Source organism: Acinonyx jubatus, chromosome C1 (genome assembly GCF_027475565.1).
Source record: "Acinonyx jubatus isolate Ajub_Pintada_27869175 chromosome C1, VMU_Ajub_asm_v1.0, whole genome shotgun sequence".
Lineage (NCBI taxonomy): Eukaryota > Metazoa > Chordata > Mammalia > Carnivora > Felidae > Acinonyx > Acinonyx jubatus.
The window spans coordinates 55,921,174-55,942,595 of NC_069381.1; the positions used below are offsets into that span (position 1 = coordinate 55,921,174).

Here is a 21,422-nt window from a genome sequence, read left to right on the forward strand (position 1 = left end):
TTAAGGGAATTTGAAATTTGAAAAGAAAAAGGAAAACAAAACCCTAAGCCCTTTTAGCCTGGCCCTACAGGATCTCCAGCAGTGGTTGGCATGTAAAACAAAGCATCTCTGGGGCGTAGCTTTCACCTGACAAATCCCTTGGTTTTGCTTCTAAAAAGCTTCCTGGGTGTATGTTGTTGCTGTGCTGTCGTTCTAATACAGCTTAGCAGGGGCCATGATTCTGTTCTCAGTGCAAAAATGTAGGTTATCCACACCCCCTTTAATTTGGAGGTAAAATGGAGCATAAGTAGATTTCCGTTAAGTACACACACCATGAAGGGCTTGGGAAAGGTTGTGTAAAACTTGCCAAGTAGCTCCCCTGAAGAAAATCTACCATGTCTTTATAGGAATGCTGGTTATGTTTAAATCACAATCATACGCTTAAAAATTCGCTGGGATTTTAGAAAATCTGTAACAAACGTTCTTTTTCTTCTTCTTTTTAAAAGTTTATTTATTTTGAAAGAGAGAGAGCAGGGGAGGGGAAGGGAGAGAGGGAGAAAGAATCCCAAGCAGGCTCTGCACTGGCACTTGAACCCACAAGCAGTGACATCATGACCTGAGTCGAAATCAAGAGTGGGATTAACCGCCTGAGCCACCCAAGTGCCCCCAAACATTATTTTTTCAAATGATATAAACTAAGTTCTGAACGTTGAAGAGACTTACCCAAAGTCCCGGATCTCCTTGGCGGAGGTCAGAAAATAAATGCTCTATCACCAATTTGAAACTGTTTGATCATAGGAATGCCTTGCACGCATACTGAGAGGTTGAGTGATTGGTAACTGTAGAATAATTAATTGGAAATTAAACAGCAATTTTAGAGGATAGGACTTAGCAAAAAGACCAGGTAAGGGGAAGTGTTCTAAGGAGTAGTATAATGGTCTGAAGTTTACTTTAGCTATTGAACTTAAGATAATTTAGATGGATATGCATCTGTTTTGTGAACAGGACCAGTGGATAGGAATTTTCAAAAACCACTTGGTGAACAGAAACAACTCCATCTTGCTTTTGTTTTAAGGAAAAGTAGAGTGATAGATGTTATAGCATAGTGCTAACTATTGTTTATCTGGCTTTATGATATATTGTCCTTTCTTTTCTCTTTTCTTTTGCCTCCTATTTCTCTTCAGAATGAAAGGGAGATGAGAATGTGAAAGCCAAATTCATTTTGCATTTTTGCCTAACTCCTTAGCTGAAAATGATCTCATTACAGCCTTTGATATGAGTAGCAACAGCCCCTGCCTGGCCTGTGTTCTTTCTTTTTCAAAAATAAATAAATAAATAAATATTAAAAAAATTTATAAAGTATCATCTGGCATGTTTTAAAAGGTAACAAGTAAATCCAAACTTTTCATAAGAGAACGGTTGGAGAAGTTCTAAAAGGGTGTGCGACAAGATGTAGGTGTCACATCTTGAGAAAGCCTCTGAGACTCTTTTTTAGGTGCTTTTATTATGTCTGAGGACTTGATTTGCATCATTCAGCTTCACGTTGACTGTTTCTGTAGACAAGAAAATATCTACAAGTTAGGATTTTGTCAAATGTGAGTCATTTATATTCCTTTAGTTAGCTTTGTGTATTTCTGCTCTTAGCAACTATTTATTGATTTCATAGTTTGATTCTTGCAAGTAATTTTATTTCACTATTTTTTTCCTCATACCCCTACCTCAGGATTTCTTAGGGGGGGAACAAACCACCTCATTAGGATCACCTGGGATACCTCTTAAAATGCTAATTCCTTGGATTCCCCAAATAATTTTGGGAGATCGGGTGTGTGTATGTGTGTGTATATGTGTGTGTGTGTGGTGTGGCCAGGTAGGTACAGGATACATTCTTAGGGATGGAGGAGCCTAGGTCTTTAAAGACTTCATGGAATTGAACTATTAGAATGCCCACAGGCCACCCACCTGTGGATTTATATATAAGAGAAATATGAACCTCTGTTAATTTAATTTTAGAGCTGAACATAATCCTAATTGATAGAACAAATATCACAAAATAAATGTAGTATCACCTCTTAAATATGATGAAACAAAATACAGTGAAATGCAAAGTTTCCTACCTACATAGAGATTATTTATCTCAGCAAGCTTTTTCCACTTTGCCTGCAGTTTCATTTGGTCCTACTAGAATATAAGTTCCATAGCAGAAACTTTATCTCATTTGTTCACTGTTGTATCTCCAGCTGCCAAACAGTTCATAGGAATTTAATAAACATTTGGTGAAAGGATGAGTTTTTCTTATCACTAAAAAGAAAGCTTGTATATGGATAATATAATCCAATCTTTTCTTCCTAGGAAACTTAAAAAAATTTCTTTTTTTTTTTTTATTGTTTTGTTTATTTTTGAAAGAGAGAGAGAGACAGAGTGTGAACAGGGGAGGAGCAGTCAGAGAGGGAGACACAGAATCCGAAGCAGGCTCCAGGCTCTGAGCTGCCAGCACAGAGCCCGATGCGGGGCTGAACTCACAAACCGCGAGATAATAACCTGAACTAAAGTCAGACGTTTAACTGACTGATCCACCCTGGCGCGCCCACTAGGAAACTTTTTATAAAATATTTCTCCATATTTGTAAGATTTATTTGTTTATTTATTTCTTAGTCTTTCCACCATGCTATGTCTAATTATGGGTCTGATTTCATAAATCTTGACTAGTATTTGGTCTGGTCTGAGAAAATTTCCTCTTTTTCTTTTGAGTCGCTCCAGTCTATTTTTCTTCCTGCTTTTGAAACTGTTATTGGCTATTTGATATCTTGGGTATATCTTATTTTTCTAATGTCCTTCCTTCTGTGATTTTTATTTTATTGTCTTTTTTTTCTGTAAGTTTTGAGATGAGTGAGCTTTGAATTCACTGGTCCAATTTCCTTTACACCTTTATGTTTTATAGTAACTCACTATGAAATTCTCAAAAATGACCTTCTCTGAACTGATTTTTTTATTGTGTGCATTGATTTGCTTTCATTTACATAATCTTCTAGGATATATATTTTTAAAATTTGCCACCAGTAAATGAGGTGAGTCCTAGCAAAGACTGGCTAAGTCCATGAAAATATTAAAATAACTACTTTTTATTTTGTAACCATTAATTTCCCAGATCCTGCACTCTCAAGTATGTTGACAGCTGTTATAGTTTAAGGTTAAAAGTAAAGTTGACACTTATTGTTTTGTCTGGCAATTGGCTCTCATTTCTTTTGGGAATAGCATTCCTCCTCCTTTGGACAACTACTTCTTCCACTATAACATGCGTTCTGAATGGATTTTTCCATGTTCCTTGCTCTCAGGAATGAACACTGTATCCAACTGAGTTATAGCATTCAGTTCCCCTGATTCAGTGAGGTGGTTAACACGCTGGATCAAGGAGAGTCCTTTTAGATTTTTTTATTTCAAATTGGGTCCAGGGGGAAAAGCCTTCTCTTTCTGGTAACTAAACTGAGAAAATATGAACCAGGGGCCAATGCTGGCTATAGTTACAACTGAATGAAACGTCTAGTCTGTAAAATACATTAATGCCTAAAGAGAAACAGAAACGAAAGCTAGAGAATAGTAGTTTTAGTGTTTTTGAGGCTAGCTTACATCCCTAGAATTTGATTGTATGGTACAACATTTTTTTTTTTTTGTTTAGATTTTTGTCACTTATAATTCAATGATCTCCAGTAAAAGAATTTTTTTAGAGTGCTAATGATGATATTTCTCAGTGAGAATGCCTTTCAATTCCTTGGTAAGGTTTTATATCGTTTCAGTATGTTGCAGAGCTGTATATAGAAAACAGAGAAGTCATATAACTCCATTGGGGAGATTATCAGGATTGCTCACAATTAGGTTCTGGCCTTCCTGAGGAGCTTCTCACATGTTTGACAGCTAAGCTAATTTTGGGACCTATGACTTTTTTCTTTAGTAGGGACTCTTACCTCCTGAGACTTCTAGTCTCCTACTTAGTACACAGTATATGAAAGTCCCTAACTTACTTTTCCAAAGCTTCTAGTAAATCCTATAGTCTCAAACACACTATACAAATATACTGAGGCTTGGGAAGAGGAGACTGACAGGAACCAGTAGTCAGGTTGCCATAATCCATGTTTTTCTGTGTTGTGTTTTTGTGTTTTGGGACATTTTATAGTAAAGAAACATTTGGGGTTGAAAAGACTATGAAGAATTCAATTATGTGATTTCTTTTTCTCTATGTGAGATTGTATTAGCCGGCTGCCAGTGATCCATGCTTTTGGTGTTGTGTCATCCCATCACAAACCAAGTAGGGCCAACCTGAGTAACCAATTGGATGTTGCAGAAATGACAGTATGAATCTTGACACTAGGTCATAAAAGGAATTCCTGTTCTTGCCTTGCTAACTCTTGGATCTTTTGCTCTGAGGGAGGTAAGCTGCCATATCATGAGGCTAATTGGAAAGTCTTTTGAAGATGACCATGTGGAGAGGAATTGAAGCTTTCTGTTAATAGTCAGCACTGATTAAGTGTGCCACCTTAGAGTGGATACTTCCATCCCCACTCAAAGTTTTGGATGACCAATCTTCGACAATATCCTGACTGCAATCTTAAGAGAGACCTTGGGCTAGAACCAGTAAGCTGTACCTGGTTTCCTGACCTGCAGAGTCTAAGATTAATAAATGTTTATTGTCTTAAGCTGTTCTTTGGGAGAATTGTTATAGAACAATACATAATATAAAGATCCTCATTGTTCTTAAGAAATCAACCTGATAAATCGTAAAGTTTATTTTGATAAAGAAGATTGGGGGAAGAACAAATTAGAATCAAGAGTTCAGCTTTGGACTTGTTAATTATGAGATGCCTAGTAGAAATTCAAGTGCAGATGTCAAGTTCACAGGTCACTATAAGAGAGGTCAGAGTTACAGAATGAAATTTGAAAGGCAAATGTATATAGATTGTATTTAATACTGTAGGAGAAGATGTAGAAAAGAGAATGGAGCTCACCATTGGGTCACCCCTAAGGTTGAGGGGAAGAAGATGAGTCAGCAAAGAAGTTTAAGAAACAGTCATTGAATTAACAGGACAAGAAACTAACTGTGTGTTAAGGGAGCTAAGGGAATAAAATGTCTTTAGAAGAAGGGAGTGACCCACCTTGTCAAATGACCTGAGAGGTTGAGCTGGATAACAGAGAAGTGTCTATGGGCGTTGACAACACGGAGATCAGTAGCACCTTCCTGATAGCAGTCTTAGTGTAGTGGTGATAAAAAAATGAAGCCCAAATGGAGAGAACTTACAAGAGAATGGGAATGAGGAAGTTAAGACAAATACCACTAACACATTCAAGAAGTTTTACAGTGAAGGGGAGATGAGAAACAGCTTCTTAAAGAAATAGTAACTGGAAGAGGATATGAAGGCAAGACAGGGTTTATTTTTGTTTGCTTTATTTGTATTTAAAAATTTTAAGAGACAGGATACCAGACTATGTAAGCTGATGGGAATAATTAAACTGAAGAGAATAATTGATGATGCAGGAGAGAGGAGATAATTGTGAGAGCAAATCCCATGAAAAACCAGAAGGGATGAAATAGAATTGGAGAGGTTAGTCTTTGATGGAAGCAGGAAATACTTCTTTCTTTGTATTAAGAAGGCAGTTATACGCCTTTTCTTTAGTAATACAGGGAGTTTGGGAATGGAAAATATGTCAGAGAAACTGTCTTGCCATCTCAAGTCTTATTCTATATAATGAACTGGAGGAATGAATTCTGATACATTGTTGATTGATCATTCCTTCATTTAACAAGTATATATTGAACTCCAACAAAAGCAAAAGTTGCTTTGGAAAAAATAATAGAATGTCTTTCTCTAGGAGATTAAAACTTGAATTGGAGGGGCGCCTGGGTGGCGCAGCCGGTTAAGCATCCGACTTCAGCCAGGTCACAATCTCGCGGTCCTGGAGTTCGAGCCCCGCGTCAGGCTCTGGGCTGATGGCTCAGAGCCTGGAGCCTGTTTCCGATTCTGTGTCTCCCTCTCTCTCTGCCCCTCCCCCGTTCATGCTCTGTCTCTCTCTGTCCCAAAAATAAATAAACGTTGAAAAAAAAATTAAAAAAAAAAACCTTGCATTGGCAATGGTCATGCAAATAAGGAATTAAAATACAAGAATTTAATGGCAATAATGGAGGTATGTTTAAAATACTGTGGGAGCATAGGAGAAAGAAGGTCCATCCCTGTTCAGGGAAGACAAGGAAGCCTTTGTGGCTGAGGCTTAATGGAAACTGGAAGGAGAAGCAGGAATTTACAGTTCAGCTGGTTAATAAACAACCATGATAATAAAAATAGCAGTGATCATTCTGAGACCCTTCATTCATGTACTAGGGAACACAATAAAAGAGTGAATCCTTTCCTCCCTTCCTCCCTGTGGTTTATGTGAATGCTCTCACATAATTGCACATTAGGTCCTGAGTGGATTATCTTTGGAGTTCTCTGTTTAGTAGCACATCAGGATACTGATATAAGGTTGATTACTTCTAGGCCATACAGATTTAGAAGTCTTCAGAGACAGGGAATTGAACATTTCCTTAAAAACTAATAGCAATATTTAGTATCTTTTCAACTGGAAATACTACATTTTAGAGTGGAAACTAATCTCTGTGAAAACAGACTAAGTATATCTTGTGTGTACATAAAATTGAAATTCAGGTAAAAAAAAATATTTGATTTATATGGGGTATTCTGGCCAATCAGAATTTTTTGTTTAACTAGAATAATTTTTTGTTTAACATCATTGTTGAAATTTTTTCTAAAATCACTTTTCTTTTATGTCTTGTTGATCCTTAAAAATGTGTATTAGAAATTATGTGGAAAAAGTTTTAATTAAGTAATTTTCAATTTCATTTTGGTTAAGATTTTTGTATACTTGAATATTATTGTTTAGGTCCCTCCCCTTGGATTTCTTCTCTTTGAATAATTCTGATTTGTGTTTGTGTGTGTTTAGGGCATGATTGTAACAGTAATAAAATTTTATAAATTATATTCTGCCATTAATGTAGAACTTTAGTTTTTTCCCTAAAGTCATTCATATGAAGTAGTTTCCATTTACATTTTCCTTCATTCTCTCTTTTTTTTTCTTACTCTTTTGTCTCTCCTGGTAGAGAGATAGTAGTAAGGGAGGAGGCTGTAGGGAATTCTGGTCTTCATTTGATATGTCATTTTATAGACTTCTACATTTCTTTGAACTTTAACACCAATCCTATCTTCTTCTTTAAACTCTGCTTAGTCAGGACTTATACTATCCTGGAGGGAGTAAAATTCATTAATGAATTTTAGTAAGTATACATAGAAAATGCTAATGTAATAGACAATCATCAAATGTCTGTTTGCCCTTGTTTAATATGATTTCTATGTTTTTCAATTAAAAGTGATCCATTAAAAATTAATTGGTCTGTAGATGTACAGTTATACATGTCTAAGACATATCTTGGTATGTAAGTATAATACATATGTGTTCTCAAATCAGAAAAAAATCCTTTGGTAGACTGCTCTGTAACTACAGTATGTACATGAGAAATCCGGTGAACTCAGGGTATGACAATAACATTGGTAGAAGGGGATTTATAGAGAAGATGGGGTGGTTGGGGAACTTTTTGGTGAGAAAAGACTGCATGAAGTCTGTAAATGACTCTTGCCTTGCAGGATGAAGGAACATTCTCTCCTAGTATAGTGGACATTTACTGATTGATTAAACAGCATTGCTTTCCCTTATTCATCTTTCTTATATCCCAGATTGTTCTTACACTTTCCATTCCTTTGATACATGGTGCATAAGTTCAGCTGTAGGTATAGCCCTGGATTGCCTTAAGCTAAGGCATCCTTAAGCCTAAGGATATTAAGTTGCCTTAGATGCAATTAATGTTGATTGGGTTTAAGCCATTGACTATGTTGAATCTGCCATATTTTATAAAAGTCCTTCCAGCACCTCTAGGAAGGTTTTGGGCATTTAACCACATTAGTTAGGGTCATTATAATAATGGTACCAAGATACATCTTGATGGGATAATGTATTAGACATAATTTTTTTAAATATGAAATTTATTGTCAAATTGGTTTCCATACAACACCCAGTGCTCATCCCAACAGGTGCCCTCCTCACCCACTTTCCCTTCCCTCCCAGCCCCCGTCACCTCTCAGTTTATTCTTAGTTTATAAGAATCTCTTATGGTTTGTCTCCCTCTCTCTAACTTTTTTTTTCCCTTCCTCTCCCCCATGGTCTTCTGTTAAGTTTCTCAGGATCCACGTAAGATGAAAACATACGGTATCTGTCTGTATGACTTATTTCCCTTAGCATAACACTCTCCAGTTCCATCCACATTGCTACAAAAGGCCATATTTCATTCTTTCTCATTGCCAAGTAGTATTCCATTGTGTATATAAACCACAATTTCTTTATCCATTCATCAGTTGATGGACATTTAGGCTCTTTCCATAATTTGGCTATTGTTTGAAAGTGCTGCTATAAATATTGGGGTACAAGTGCCCCTATGCATCAGCATTCCTATGTCCCTTGGGTAAATTCCTAGGAGTGCTATTGCTGGGTCATAGGGTAGGTCTATTTTTAATTTTTTGAGGAATCTCCACACTGTTTTCCAGAGCGGCTGCACCAGTTTGCATTCCCAACAGTGCAAGAGGGTTCCCGTTTCTCCACATCCTCTCCAGCATCTATAGTCTCCTGATTTGTTCATTTTAGCCACTCTGACTGGCGTGAGGTGATATCTCAGTGTGGTTTTGATTTGTGTTTCCCTGATGAGGAGTGACGTTGAACATCTTTTCATGTGTCTGTTTGCCATCTGGATGTCTTCTTTAGAGAAGTGTCTATTCATGTCTTCTGCCCATTTATCCACTGGATTATTTGTTTTTTGGGGATGGAATTTGGTGGGTTCTTCTAGATTTTGGATACTAGCCCTTTGTCCGATATGTCATTTGCAAATATATTTTCCCATTCCGTCCATTGCCTTTTAGTTTTGTTGACTGTATCCTTTGCAGTGCAGAAGCTTTTTATCTTCATGAGGTCCCAATAGTTCATTTTTGCTTTTAATTCCCTTGCCTTTGGGGATGTGTCAAGTAAGAAATTGCTGCGGCTGAGGTCAGAGAGATTTTTTCCTGCTTTCTCCTCTAGGGTTTTGATGGTTTCCTGTCTCACATTCAGGTCCTTTATCCATTTTGAGTTTATTTTTGTGAATGGTGTAAGAAAGTGGTCTAGTTTCATTCTGCATGTTGCTGTCCAGTTCTCCCCACACCATTTGTTAAAGAGACTGTCTTTTTTCCATTGGATATTCTTTACTGCTTTGTCAAAGATTATTTGGCCATACTGTTGTGGGTCCAATTCTGGAGTCTCTATTCTATTCCATTGGTCTATGTGTCTGTTTTTGTGCCAATACTATGCTATCTTGATGATTACAGCTTTGTAGTAGAGGCTAAAGTCTGGGATTGTGATGCTTCCCTCTTTGGTCTTCTTCAATATTACCTTGGCTATTCGGGGTCTTTTGTGGTTCCATACAAATTTTAGGATTGCTTGCTCTAGCTTTGAGAAGAATACTGGTGCAATTTTGATTGGGATTGCATTGAATGTATAGAATGCTTTGGGTAGTATTGACATTTTAACAATATTTATTCTTCCAATCCATGAGCACAGAATGTTTTTCCATTTCTTTGTATCTTCTTCAATTTCCTTCATAACCTTTCTATAGTTTTCAGCATACAGATCTTTTACATCTTTGGTTAGATTTATTCCTAGGTATTTTATACTTCTTGGTGCAGTTGTGAATGGGATCAGTTTCTTTATTTGTCTTTCTGTTGCTTCACTATTAGTGTATAAGAATTCACCTGATTTCTGTACATTACTTTTGTATCCTGCGACTTTGCTGAATTCATGTATCAGTTCTAGCAGAGTTTTGGTGGAGTCTGTTGGGTTTTCCATGTATAATATCATGTCATTTACAAAAAATGAAAGCTTGACTTCATCTTTGCCAATTTTGATGGCTTCGATTTCCCATTGTTGTCTGATTGCTGATGCTAGCACTTCCAACACTATGTTAAACAACAGCGGTGAGAGTGGACATCCCTGTCGTGTTCCTGATCTCAGGGGGAAAGCTCTCAGTTTTTCCCCATTGAGGATGATATTAGCTGTGGGCTTTTCATAGATGGCTCTTATGATCTTTAGGTATGTTCCTTCTATCCCGACTTTCTCGAGGGTTTTTATTAAGAAAGGATGCTGAATTTTGTCAGATGCTTTTTCTACATCGATTGATAGGATCATATATTTCTTATCTTTTATTTTATTAATATGATGTATCACATTGATTGATTTTCCATATTTTATAAAAGTCCTTCCAGCACCTCTTGGAAGGTTTTGAGCATTTAACCACATTAGTTAGGATCATTATAATAATGGTCAAGATACATCTTGATGGGATAATGTATTAGACATAATTTTAAATGCAGTTTTTTACTGGTTCTAAATGAGTTTAAGTCTGTTCATTTATTTTCCAGTTATTCCTGTGATATATTGATTTGAGAGGACTTTTATTTCCCAAAATAATTATTAGTAATTTATAATTTTATTATGTTACTCATTTAATAGTATTCATTAGAAATTTTAAGACAAAGAGTTTTTGCATGTAATTAACAATAGATATGTATATAATAATGTGATTAATGTTACATACATTTAATGAATACTACTTATATTGTTAGTCTTTTAGCCTACTTTATGCCAGGTACTCTGATAGGATCTAGGGGTAAAAAATGTACGGCTGTTGGTTGCAAGGAGCTTATGGTCTCTGAGTAAAATAATCAGGTAAAATGGCCAGTTGCATGGCCAGTTAACATATGAAAAGATATACATTCACTAATAATCATGGGAATGATAAATAATTTATTACAGTTTTTGTAGATGAGATGGTTGATAGTATCACATGTACCTTTTGCCAGAGTGTGGCAAAGTGATGCTGTTTTGGATGCTGTCTTTATCCCCTTATCCTGCTTTATTTTTCTTGTTAGACCTTATCAGCATCAACATGGTATATGCTTATATGTATGTCATCTGCTTTTGTGAATTAGAATGTGAACTCCATGGAAGAATGGATTTAGAATGTTTTTGTCCACTGCTAAATTCTTAGTACATATAGTAGTGCCTGGCACACAGTAGGCATTCAATAAATACTTGCCAAATAAATGAATGGCATGGATATTTGTTACACAGTATATTAGAATTCAAGCAAAACTGAAATTACCTGTGTTATGACTTAGAAATTCCACTTTTTAAGGATGTAACTTATAAATGTAAATTATTTTTATTCACAAAAATGTTCATTGGAACATTCTTTAAGTAGTGAAAAAATTGAAAATGAACTAAATATTTTAAAATGTTTATTTATTTTGAGGGGTGGAGTCAGAGAGAGGGAGAGAGAGAGGATCCCAAGTCAGTCTTGCACTGTCAGGGCCCGATGCAGGGCCCGAACCCACGAACTATGAGATCATGACCTGAACTGAAGTTGTACGCTCAACCAACTGAGCCACCCAGACACCCCCAAAAATAAACTAAATTTTTATCAGAAGGGAAATAGTTTACATAAAGTGTGCCACATCCATGCCTTGAAGTAGATACATGTTTACTGTCATGGATAGATGCCCTGGAAAGGGCATACTTTTTTTTTTCCCCCAGGGCATACTTTTAAGTGAAAAAGAAGTTATAGAACAATACAAATAGTCTTATCCAATTTGTATGTGTGCAGTTATATAAATTAGTAAAAAAACAAAAACAAAAACAAAAAAACCCAGGAGAACACACATCAGTCTAGGAGTAGCAAAAGAGTATGTAATGTTACTTCACGTAAAATTTTTATTCTTATCTATGAGGTTTATATATATATATATATTATATATATATTTATAAATATATATTGTATATATTTATATATATATTTATAAATTTTTATATTTATAAATATATATATTTATTTATTTTCTGTTTGAAATTTTTATTTTGGATATAATATTAGTGTACTATTTAAATACCTAACTAAATAAACAGATAATATATTTTATTAAGTACCATGACAACCATAATAAATTCTGTGGGATGCATAGGAAAGTCATGAAAATGAACTTTGGGAGGGCCTTTGTGAGAAGAAAATACCTCAGCTTATTTTGATAAATAAATCAGAGTTAGCCAGGTGAAGAAAGGAAAGAAGGAAATCTAATAAGAAAGAATAGTTTTTACTGAGTTATAGAAGCATGTGAATATGGAATATTTGGGAAATTGCAAGTAATTTTTATATGGTAGTACAGGAAAGAAAGATTGAGATGAAGCATGAGTTAAATCACGCGGATTCTTATATGCCATGTAAGGATTTCATATTCCACCTCTCCCCAGTCTATTCCTTATTGATCTTGCTTCTGACTTTAAAAGTCATTTTCCTAAAGTCACACTGCAATTGGAATTCTTACATCTACTTTTGTTTCCCTAGAATTTATTTTCTATAAAACACTCAGTTACCTTTCCACCTTAGAGTTCCCTTTATTAACCCCTTGTATTGTAATTCCTTTGTGTATTACATTTACATACATTGAAAATCCTACCAAGACAATGTTAAAATGTATACTTTAAAATATCAAACATATTTTCAAGAACTATAGACTGTAGAGGATAAGAATAGTCTATTATATTTTCCTAGATATTTACCTTTTCTGCTGCTCTTCTTTCATTCTCAATGCTGTAGGCATCTTTTGGGTATTATTTCTGTTCTGTTTGAAGAAATTCCTTTAACATTTCTTTTGGGATAGATTGACTGGCAAGAAATTCTGTTGGTTTATCTTCCTTAATCTGAGAATATCCCTATTTTACCCTCATTCCTAAAAGATATTTTCTCTGGATATGGAATTCTGGATTGACAATAATTTTCTTTCCACATTTTGTATATGTTACGAAATGTCCCATTTCTTTCTGGCCTACATGAGACAGAGTAATTTGAACAATTTTTCTCTGTATATAATACATTATTTTTCCTCTGCTACTTTTATGTTATTTCCTTTGTCTAGTTTTTAGCAGTTTGATAATGATCATTCAGGGCATGGATTTCTTTGGGTTTATTCTATTTGGGTTTACTAAATTTCTTGAACCTGTAGTTTTATGTCTTTTCTACAAATTTGGATACTTTTCAGCCATTATTTCTTAAAAAATTTTTTTTATAAATATACTTTTTCTTGACTTTGTGTGAAACTTGGGTGATACCAATATTAGACCTTTTGTTACTGTACTACAGATTCCTGTGGTTCTGTTTAATGTAATTTAATTTTTTCGGTCATTTTCTCTCCATTTTTCAGATTGTACAATCTCTATTACTCTATCTTCAAATTCACTAATTTCCTTTGTAATCTCTATTCTGCTATGGAGCCCATCTATTCAGTTTCTAAGTTTGTTATTGTATTTTTTTAGTTTTAGAATTTCCATTGGATTCTTTATATATTCTATTTCAAGATTTTTCTATTTTTCCATTTATTTCAAGATTATTTCCTCTTACTTGGAGCATTTTTATAATAGCTGCTTTAAATCTCCGTCAGAAAATTACAAAATCCATGTCACTCAGCATTGGCCTCTGTTGATTTTCTTTCCCAATGTGAGGTGAGATTTTTCTGGTTCATCCATCATATGTCAAGTAACTTTGAATTATATCCTGGGCATTTTGAATATTATGTTATCAGACTCTGAGTCTTATTTCAATTTTATGAAAAAAAAATTGATGTTTTTGTTTTAGTTGGCAATTAGCCTTACTTGGGTTCAAGCCATAAACTGCAACCAGCCTTCTGCAGGTTGTGGTTTCAATATCAGTTTTGTTTCTAAAGCTTTTATAGTATAAAGCGTCTTTTTTGTGTATGTATCACTCTCAGCGGCCAGTGTGAGATCTGGGCAGTGGTTTACATCATGGTTCACTTCTTAGAGTTGTTGGTCTGCTGTTTAAGTTCAAATATACACATATGCAGCTGGTGGGTGAGCACAGAAGTTTATAAACAATTTATGGTATTACTTTCCCACACTGTTCATTCTGCAATTTTGTCTGTACTTTGCTGCTTCCTTGGGCTTCCCTTTCTGGTCCTCTGGCCAGAACCATGGGTCTTTACTCCACTCATACACTTCCTGTGATTCTCTCCATATCTGGTGCAAAAGAGCAGGAGGACAGTGGTGGGAAGGGGAGCAGTTTCCTTATTCTCTTTGGAACACAACTCATATGAGTGAAGATGAAGATTCCCCTCACATAAAGTTTTAGGCTCTTGTTCTTCCATTGTCACGTCTGTTATGGTCACTGAGGCACCAATGGATTGCTTGGGGGCTGGGGCATGAACAAATGGGAAAAAGAAAAAAAAAGGATTTCTTGTTCTCTCTGTGAGTGTTAGGGGACCCCTTTACTTGCCCTGAAGTCCTTGATCCAGAAGTAGAGGGATTCTCTTAGCACTTTCTCTGACCAAATTCTATTTCTAAGTTATCTAATCTAATTACTCAATTTAGAGTACAGCCCAAAGGATTCCAGAGTAAAATAACAGTTAAAACTCACTGTCAGTTCAGTGGTGCTTTGATTTCTGGTTTTTCTTTCTTGGTATTCTTACTGCTGTTTACTTTTCAGAGTCCTCAAGTAGCTGCCCCATGTATTCTAGGGTTTTATAGCTATATTTGGTGTAGTAATGAATTATTAATAAATAACTGGTTAAAAAAACAAATAACTGGTTGATTGGTTATGGTGAGAGATTATCCTAGCATTTCAATTTAGGAATTTTTGAATAAAATATTCTTTGGAAATAATTTATTGTTTTTTATGAGAGGAAATTTGTTTCTCTCATGTACAAGTCCTCTTCTAGATATTAAGTGAGTCATTGTTCTTTGTTATCCTGAAAGAAATAATGTTCTTCATGTAATTATAATTGTTTACTCCTCAAAGTATTTGCTGCAGGTGTAGTAGGTGATTGATTTTTAAAAAATCTCTCTTTATGTATCTCTTTAGTCTAGTTTGTCTGTTACTATACTTGCTGCCTTTTTTCTTAAAATGGATAGGTTCATTCTTATAACTTGAAAACCAAATTGAAATTCCTATGTAATTGAACATGAACAATGGAGATCATTCTTTAATCTTATATTAAATGAAAGAACTTATAAGTAGAAAACCTCTATTCAGTATACATGTTAACTATTAAGGAATTGGTGGGTGGGGAAAGAAAGTGTTCATATATACCAAAATAACCTAAACTCTAATTTGTTTCTGAGTTTGTCCCTTTATAAAATATAGATCTTGTGCAGTTACAAACAATTGTAGGGGGATTATATTGTAGCTGTTACTTTAAAATTCATGAACATTTAGTTATTCTAACTTAATTGTACCTCAGAGACTTTATAGTCTCATTGGGCTTCGGTCGTTACAAGGAATTCTAAATATAGGACATGGTATCATGAACACTGTAAAATTGGACTTTGGAGAATCAGGCTATTGCAGGTTGGATGCTTACTTCCTAGAGTCCTAAGCTTCTAATAGGCATACATTTCTTAGGCACCATAATGCTTTTAATTGTCACCTTAATGTTAACATTGATCCTCTCTAAGATTTTCCAGGAATACTTATCAGGAAGTGACAGATTTTTTTAGACTATATATTCTTGATTCTTTGGTAAGTTATCACTTCTATCTAAGCATTCATTCATTGCTTCAGTAGATATTTATTAACTACCTACTATGTTTTGGAGACCTTGCTAGATCTGCGGCTATATTAGACAGTAAAACAAAGTTTCACTCAAAATTACTTGCAATTTTGCAGGAAATACAAGCCAATAAAATAAGGCTTAATTGGTTTTGTGATAGAAGTATAAGATATTATGATGGTACATAGGATGGACATCTAACTCAAAGAAGATCTAAGATAATACTCAAGGCCAAAAACAAATTAGCCAAATATAAAGATCGTAGAGGCCCTTTCTGACTTATGAGTAACTTCACAAATAGATCTCCCTGAGGGCTGTGGTCTGTAAAAATAGTGATGCTTCAGTGTTATTTTATCTTTTAAAGAGTGAGTTCCTGGAAAAGTTTACACACTTTTTCCTACGCTAAATGACACTAAGAACCTAATTACTACATGATTTTGATCAGATATATGTTAATGAAATAATTATTTGTCATAAATGTTTTCATGCATAATTTACAATTACTAATAAATAATTTTATATGTATACAGACTCATGAGTAAGGCTTATTATAATTATTCTTGATGGCATCCATAGCAGCTTTCTTCCTTAACTGTTTTCTTATCTGACAGTGGATCCATGTATCTATTTGCTTGTCTTGAAGTTTTATTTTCGGATCCCTTCTATTTTTCTTATCTGTTATGAATAAGGGAAAAACATGTCAATTTTGAAATGTCCCTTTGAAATTTCAATCCCATTTTTGTTCGATTCATTACCTATTTTATCCTCAATTTTACAGGTAGATCACCATGGCTTTCAAGTATAGGATATATCAATTTAATATCTCTACTAGCTTGGTTTTTGATACCTTTTGTTTTCATTTCTCCTCTTGTCACTGGAAGTTTCATTTCTGAGTTTATTCCTTCAAATTAGTTTCTCAATATTTTCCCAAAGCATAGTGAGAGAAAAACAATCTTGTTTGGCTGGATAGCATGAAAGAATGAGTAAAAGGAGGGAATAGGCTATAAATCTAAAGCCTTCAGGAGAGAGAGAGAGAGAGAGAGAGAGAGAGCATGACTGAAAGGTGATGGTGGAAATGAATATTTCTGTCTTCATGGACAAGAGAGCTTTGGGACATCATGATAATTTATTTTTAAGTTATTTGCGGGTGGACTCCAGACCTCAAGGAGAGTGACAGCATATGGGGACCTAGGTACTCTGATGGAGAATTTCGGTATTACAAAATGTATGCATAGATAGGCTTGTACTAAGTTTAGTGCATAGAGAAAAATAACTGAATTTCCTTAGGTTGTGCTTGAATGTCCGTGTTCTCAAGGATGTGGTGAGCTCAAGTGTTATATGCTTATTGGACTGTAAATTGCATGAAGGGGTCGGCTGACATTGTAGCTATTCAGTAAGTGCTGTTGACTGAATCAAAAAATATGGCATAAACTGCAATACTGAGCTCTTCCCAAAAGGCAACCTGTCTGTCTCTTTAGAGAGATCTAGGTTATACTCTCACATGAAATAAAACAAAAGTTGTACTCTGGCGGTTTTTAATGCGTATTTGTGGTTGGGTGGGTGGTTAGGGGCAGTGTTGGAGAGATAAATACACTTGGATAGGATAGCATTTGTTCCCTATGAACATGGCCAATTTTATAGAACATTATAATCTAAAGAGATTTATTTATTCTGAAATCAAGGGGCCTTCAGGAATAACTACACAGAGCCAAATTTATGTTGCCTTTATTACTAAGAAAGTTTCTATTATTAATACAAAGGAGTTAGTAAGAATAATCTGTGATTAATGGTCTAAAACAAAAAATGAGATGGATAGCTTTTCACTTAAAGCTTTTCACTTAAAGTAGTTTCTAATATGCTATCTAGTTACTCAGTTGTTTAGTTTTAAGACTTTATTATCTCTTTAAATCCTAATTAATATAGAAAATATGATGCATTTCTGTCTCCTATTCACTGCTTATCCAAGCACCTACAATCTTTTATAATTCTATTTTGTATTATCATCATATTTTATAAATGAGAAGTATTAAGTTTTCTGTTTTAGTGAGAGAATCTTACTATGGCACTTGAATAAAGCAAAGTTAAGTCAAAGAGTTAGAATCTAAATACATGTTAATGCTAAGATGTGCACATATTTTTGGAAGATTTAATTACAGCAATACCAAAGAAATTTAAGATCATAGAACATTCATTTTTAAAAAGTGCTTAATATTTCCATTTCAAAGATTTTAGGAGTATTTTTGTATTTTGATCATATGAAATATGGCAGGGATATCCTGAGGATTTACAACTTCCCAGTACATTGTTCTTACTTAGTTCAATACAAAAGACATGAACAGATATATAGCTCTGAAAAAAGAATGCTAAGGTCTGGTACTGGTCTTCAAAGAGTTTACAGTCTGGGAAAATTTCAAAACAATGTTTTTATAATTTTCTTATTCAATGATAAAATTGATGGTTTCAAAATAATGCCGTGATAGATGCTTTAATAAGGGCATGCACATAAGTGTGCTGTAGGTGCATATAAGAGATATTTAATCTCAGCTAAAATGTGCTGTTTTCTCTAGGAATAGCTTCCTGCATTGTGAAAGAGAGTACAGTTTGTGGTGTCTTGGCCATATATTCTCTAGAAGCTGGAATAATAATTAGGGATGATTGGTGTACCCTGGGATAAGAGTGCCTGCACTGGAAGTTTGGATGACTTGGAAAGCACTCTGGCAGAGATGCCTTTGTGTCAGAGAAATAACTCAAGGATAAGGCACCATGATTACAATTGAGTGATTGCAATGCTAACCACTTAGTGATTTAGCATCTCTGTACCTGTTGAGGTAGGATCCTCAACTCCACACAGATAAGATCCTTGTGGAAATGGTGGGCTATATATGAGTTTTTCTTCTTCACCTTTTCTCTTACCACACCAGTCACAAAAAAACAAAGGAAAGTGAATTTGGAACAATGAAATAATGGGAGTAGAAACCCTAGGAAAGACTAGAGACTTAAGCACTTAAGCACAACTAAGTGTTGCTTACACTTTGAAATGTTTATACTCAGTTTTATCTATGCTTGATGAAGAGGTTGTAGATATAAAGTGGAAGAGTTTTGGAGAAAATGAAAGTTGCTTCTGCCACAGCAGCAGAACAAGACCTGCTGATATTGGACTCTCTAACCTTCAAAGTTTACCTCACTTTGCTGTGAGGCATATGTGGGGATGGTAGTCAAGTGTCCAGCATGATGTACTTGCAGTTGGTCTGGAATTCTAGGCATGATGGGCTTGTGTGTTGAAAGGTCATTTGATGGCTCAGCTCCAATCAGGTGTTAGGTAATGTTTGATAGAAGAACCTACGCTTCTTAGGACCTGAGTGGAGGTATTCCTTCCCATTTCTTCTTTTCATGGGACCTTGTCTGTGGCAAGGATTTTCCTAGAACCGGGAGGTTTTAGTACCCTGTAAACAAATTCAAACTTCCTGGAAATAATGCCATTGTGCATCCTGGAAAATATGATTCTGAAAGTGTTGCTCAGTTGTTGCTAGTGGTGAGAGATGATGTGCAACATTCTAGATGTATAACATTCAATCACGTTATTAGAGAGGTTAACAAATTACTTGGGGCACACATTTGGTTGGTGCTAATTTGGAAGGTGAAAGTTCACTTTGATATTTATCTTAAAACCTTTTCTACTTTTGTGCCTTTAACTTGAGTGAAAATTATCATTATAAATAAGCATGAGATAACATAAACCACACAAGAAGGACAGAAGAACTCTAGTGGCAAGGAAATTGCTTGGCAAAATTGGAATTAGAGAAAGTTTTTTAGGGAAGGTGAGTTAGTTCCTTCTTGAAGGAGGTCATAGATGCAGATTGACATCTATGTTATAATCTGCATAGAACAGCTCATTTAACCTTATCAAAGGATTTTCACATTTATCATCTCACTTTATCCAGATAGAAATTCTATAGCAGTTATCATACTAATTGGATTAATAAGGAAACTAAGTCATCAAGAGATCAAATATTATCCAAGGACACATTTTGTTAGCTAAATATCTGAAACTTGAACCCGAAGCCCCTGTGTTGTGATCTGTGTTATATTTTTGGCTATAATCTCTTTTCAATTTTGTCCATCATTATGTAAGAAATGCATAATAAAAGAAAAACAGATATTTTAATATTTTTGCTATCAAGTTAAAAGTGCAAAAATGCTAGCACAATAAAACTAAACAAATAGTTAAGCTTTTAAAAGTAAATTATTAAACAAAAAATGGTTATGACATTTCTGACATATTCCTCCAAAGTTAGAAAAAATGAATTGCCATCAAGGATTAGGTCAACTTGAAGAGATAAAGTACACTAAACAGTTGATTTTTTTTAAGTGCGATGTAATATTAATCTTTTAAAATTCAATACATACAGGTTTTTTTTTTTATATTAACTGCTTGCTCTAAGTGAGGTGTCAAGATTTTTACCCCCTATTCTTTTTCCATGCTGTGTCTGGGAATGGAACTGGGTGTGATGTTCTGGTCTTGGGTTCTCATTCCTGAGGCCAAGAAGTATTATAGAGGGTTGGGTTGTCAGCATTAGCTCTGATTCCTTTCTCAAAAGCGAGGAGGGAGCTTTGCCACTGATTCTTCAACATGTGGTTATTGTCTCTGATAAGCTACTGGTCATGGGCTAATTACAAATGGCTTGAGTACCCACATTTCATATATTATCATCATTCTGATTGTTTTGTTTGTAGGTCTTTGAAGTCAGAAATCATTTAAAGAAATGATTTCTTTAAATGATTTCTTTCTATGATCAAAGGATCATAGCCTCCTTGCCTCATTCATATACCCTCCAATATTTTGTTTCTTTCTGGTATTACTATGATAGGAGAAGATAGGATTCAATGGGCAGAGAGGGAAAGGGTAGGACCTGAGGTCTCTGGGTGGGGCAAAACACATATTTTGGAACAATGCTAGGAGTGTCTGACCACAGCACACACCCTCAGGTGTAAGGTTCCTGTTAAGAATGTAATAGACACCGCCTACTCCCCTGAAGTTTTCCCTCAGGAATTTGAGAAAAGACATAAATATGGCCATAGACCACCCCTCATACAATGAAAATGAGCCAATCAGGAATGGACAACCCAGCACCTAGAGTTATCAAGCCAATAAGGGTAGAACCTGAGAAAGAACAAGGAGGAAGGGAAGGGGGAAGGCTAACCAAAACCTTATAAAACAAAGACCCTTGCCTATTGTCACAGGCATTCACTTTCCAATGTCCCCTCTCTGTAAAGAGAGCTTTCCTACTATTCTTCCTTTCTAACCTTATACTCTAATAAACTTTTGCCTGCTGCTCATTTTGTGTCCACCTCTTAATTCTGCAAGTGGCGAGACAAGGAATCCCAGGTATTGTAAAAAAATCCTCCAACATTGGTAGATAACAAGGGTTCCTGCTTTTAGAAAATGAAGGCAGCAGTTTTAACTCTCAAAGAGCTCACACAGTCTACTATGATAGGCAAAAAAGAAATCACAAAACAGCAATACCATGTTGCAAAAGTTTTATCAGAGATTGTTATCTATTTTTAGTAGTGTGGTCTTGGTTAACCATATGAAACATAAGCAGGGTTTTGAGACTAAATAGTACAAGCCCTAGTGTATATTGCTATGTAACAAATTACCTCAGAACTTACTGGCTTAAAACAACATTATCTGGAAGCTTCTGTGAGTCAGATGCC

General features: G+C 35.1%; 1 long non-coding RNA gene across 3 annotated transcripts in view; it reads left to right on the forward strand.

Annotated features, from left to right (window-relative positions):
- LOC113599318 (uncharacterized) overlaps positions 1-21,422 on the forward strand; it is a 272,963-nt gene that overhangs the window by 41,705 nt on the left and 209,836 nt on the right. The window lies entirely within an intron of this gene.